Consider the following 4,205-nt stretch of genomic DNA (forward strand, 5'->3'; position numbering starts at 1 on the left):
TTATCTTTTGCTACATGATTATAAAAAAAGCAACCAAATATTCTCAAATTACCAACCTAGGGTTTCTATCCATTGAATGCTTCTTCAGGAGCCTTGTATTCCAAAATTCAATGAATAATTCTATTTTGAATATAGACGATTGTCATAGATGCTTCACTCCATAGAAACATATGCATGTCTTGATCATGCATCATAGCCTTCAAATATTCTTAAATAGATTTCTTATTTCTTTCAAAAACTCCATTTTGTTGTGGATTGTAAGGGACTATTAACTCCCTCTTAATCCCAACTTATTTATAAAAGGAAATGATCTCCTTGGAGGTGTATTCTCCACCATTATCAGATCTCAGGATCTTTATCTTCTTTGCATTCAAGTTCTCTACTTCAGACTTGAATTCCTGAAATCAAAGACTTCATCCTTTGTCTTCATGAGTTGAGAGAGAAGTCATCAATAAGTGTTACATAGTACAAGAAGTCTCCAAGATATTTTACTGGCATTAGACCACATACATTAGAATGGACTAGATCTAATGCTTCTTGGAAAAGGATTCTTAACATTCTTCCCAAACACACATCCTTTACATACTCCTTCATGTTCTACCTACAACTTTGGAACACCTATAACCATGTACTTTAAGGTTGGAAAAGCTCTATAGTGAAGGTGAGCATACATTCTATGAGAAATCTCACATGGATTAATATCATTATGTACACTTGCTTGGGTAGGTTGTTTCAAAAGTCTATAGAACCTTCCATCATGAACTCCAATCATTCTAGATGAATATATACTAGAGCCTTTGGGCCAAACAAGAATTTTTCCATAAAAAATGCTACTCTATCTCCTTTATATTCCAAGTATGAAATGGAAGCCAAATTATTCTTCAAACCTGGTAAATATAATATGTTGCTAAGATGAACATTATCATCTGCTTCTAGATCAATGGATTTTTCCCAATTCCTTTGACTGCATAATTATTTTTTTCTCTAAGTTCCACCTTTTGTGTTAATCTTCTTTCCATTAGACTAGTGAGGGTCTCAATCTCCTGTCATGTGTCTTGAGGCACCACTATGATCCAGATCTTGGGGGCCAAGATCTGAGAAGCTAAAACACTCAAAAAGAAGAAGAAAATACATAAATAAATTCTTTATTAGAGTAATGAGAAATAGGTACCGCTACATTGTGGTGGACAAATATGTATTGTTACAAGTGAGGCCCAAAATTTATAGGCTTTTGAGATAAACTACCATGGGCGGATACCATGGGTAGATGCGACTTTCCATTCATATCATTCCTCCCTCCTTAGGAAGCAATTATCTCAATTGCCCAAAGTTCCCTCCTGAGAATATTTTGTGGAACATGAGCTAATGAAGAGAAGGTTTGTGTGGATGACCCATAACAATGATGAATGAAGATCAGAGGATAGAGATATCCTTTAATGCTTGTGAGCCAACTGTGATAGTGACACTAGGAGGCATAGCAAATGGACTTCGATGTCAATGATTTTGTGTGGTTGAACCATAACTGTGATGAACGAAGATCCGAGGATAGAAATACCTTGTAATGATTGTGGCCAACTCTGATGTTGATAGTGTGTTGTAGAGAAAATGGACTTCGGTGGCAAGGGTTTTGTGTGGTTGACCCATAACCAAAATGAAATAATTTTCTTTTTAGTTTTCCTAGTAGAAATCTAGTAACTTATCTTTGTAAATTATCAATATCCAATGAGATGATGTAAAGGCTTCCTCTGAGTACTCAAATTTCACATTTTTTATTCCCATTTTGAAAATATCTAGTAGTTCAACAAATACCATGCCATAGTAGACAATTTCCTAGCCACTGCTATACTGTGTAAGAGATCCAAAGAGATTTTATTTATGATCCAAAGAAAGTGCTACAGGAAACCCAAGCACTCCAAATACTAAATGCATATTTAGAGAGGAAAAATATAGAACTCCAACATACTCTTTATGGCTTGCAAACAAATAATATATCCAGATGTACAAAGCCTGAAGGATGCCACATGTTGTTGGACAACTAAAATATAATGACAAAATTTATTTAGCACCATAACCTGACATCTAATATACAATGTTTATGAGTTTCATCATCATGCCAACAGGAACTAAAAACCATGGTAGAGTGTTTGAAGCATCCTAATCCAAAATACCCAACAGTAATAGGATAGACAGACCAAACATTTTTGCGATGAGGATTTCAATCCTAGAAAAACAAATCGAAACTCCAAGAAGAATTGTTCCAACTATAACCCATTCGTCTCTTGACACGTGTCCCATTATACACCAACTGCTAGGAAAAAAGCTCCCATTTTTCTGACCTAGGAGATCTTTATCTATCTTATCAAGTATGATATCCATTCTATCAAATTTCCTTTCAAAAGGAGCATTTCTCTCATTCAGTTTTTTGAAATCATTTAGACCATGTGAATGTGGATGCTATTGCGGTGGAGTGTCCCATAATATATAATGCAAGTCATGATTGATAGTAGTGTTTTGAAATTATTAAGAATTGTAAATGACAGTGTGAAAATATCCCTTGGGATAAGATATGAAATTCACATAATACATTAGAATGGTCCTAGGAATATTATCCCAGCAATAGATACAAAATTCAAAAAATGTTAGAAATTAATTAAAGGAGCAATGAAATACACAAAAAATTGCGGAAACACAAACAAAAAACACATAAAACAAGAGAGACACATATATATGTGGTTCACCCAATTTGATCTATGTCCACGGAAAAACATCTAGTCCTTCCTTTTATATTATCCAGCAAAATGAAGAGATACAACCTACAATAGATCTACTGTAATTTTCTCTTCTCTCTCACACAATATCCTTCTCTTTCTCGTGCAAAATAATAATACACAATCACCATAAAATTCACTCATATAAATTGAGGGTTACCTTATAGGGAAAAAAATTCTAAATTAACATAACTTCTACCATTATATCATTTGCCTAATGAGCGGCCCCAAATTGACTACGAAATTACAATATTTTACAAGGAAAATTTTCATCTATTTTTAGCTTCAGGGGGGAGAAGTTCCCCCCACACCACCCCCCCACCCCACAATGTGGAGGGGTGTAGAATATTCTTGGAGCTGAAACAAGACCTATGAAATAGGAAGATAATCGAGCTCCACACCCAAACAATAAATGCATGAGATAATGTCATCTAAGAAGAACCTATGAACAATTTAAATGATGTAGGAACACCTCTTTGTGAAACCCAAAAGACACATGACAATTTTGAAATGTACAATCCAAGATCTATAATAATTGGTCTAGCTCATTGATGCTCTTTTTGTCCAATGTTGTTGGTCTACTCAATAAAATTACGATCCCTTGGTAAATATGAAAAAGCATGCAATAAATCATCTTGACTAACCAACGAATAATAAAGGGCACTAATATTGATAAACCAATCCCAATCCTAGCTCCTTTTTAAAGCAATTTCCACAACATAGAGAGTATTAGTAACCGTTTTGGGCCTCTTGTAGGTAACTAAATTAGCTTTGGTAATGATGTGCACATTCCCAACCTTTGAAAAAATTGGATCTATTTTCACATAGCATGCAAGATCAACCCTTTCTTGGGAGACAAGTTGAGGTCAAGATGCGCAACATAGTGGTTCAATGCATGGTATGATGCTTGCAATGTTCTCACCAATCTATCCCTATCCCCCCTCTACCTTGAAATCAAATAATCCAACATAGGCAAAATAGGTAGGCCTTCCATTGATGTGGTAGCAACAAAGGAGATCTTGGATTCCACGAAAACAACCTTGGCGACCTCTCCCCTCCCTCCTTTAAAATGAAAATAAGACAGGAATGGATGCACACCATTGTTTGAAACTAAGAAAAGGGTTGTAGCTAACACTAGCAACATCATTTCTAGAGGAAATGTCCATTTCTTCTCAATGTTTTCCAACCTAAAATGCATCTTCACTAGGTGCTTTATTCTCTTCAATATTGGATTCATTAAAACAATAGAAAAACAAGGCCCTGGTCTGCTTGAGAGGGTGTAGGTTTTAACCTTGTACAAAAATTACCCGCATACAAATTCTAAAAACAAAAAATAAAAAATGGCGAGAATATAAAACAAATACACAGAGATTTCCCTTGAATCCAAAAACTGGGATTACCAGATTTATTTTTCATTATATTCATTTCAATTTTACA

At 34.9% G+C, this 4,205-nt stretch overlaps 1 pseudogene; it reads right to left on the bottom strand.

Moving 5' to 3' along the window:
• Positions 1-2,154: 2,154 nt before the first annotated feature.
• On the bottom strand, positions 2,155-3,762 carry LOC149158610 (beta-glucuronosyltransferase GlcAT14A pseudogene; annotated as a pseudogene).
• Positions 3,763-4,205: the final 443 nt, after the last annotated feature.

The sequence above is a fragment of the Pinus tabuliformis genome, chromosome 5_2, assembly GCF_031772625.1.
Source record: "Pinus tabuliformis cultivar Carrire ecotype Pingquan chromosome 5_2, CPIR1, whole genome shotgun sequence".
In the NCBI taxonomy this organism is placed as follows: Eukaryota; Viridiplantae; Streptophyta; class Pinopsida; order Pinales; family Pinaceae; genus Pinus; species Pinus tabuliformis.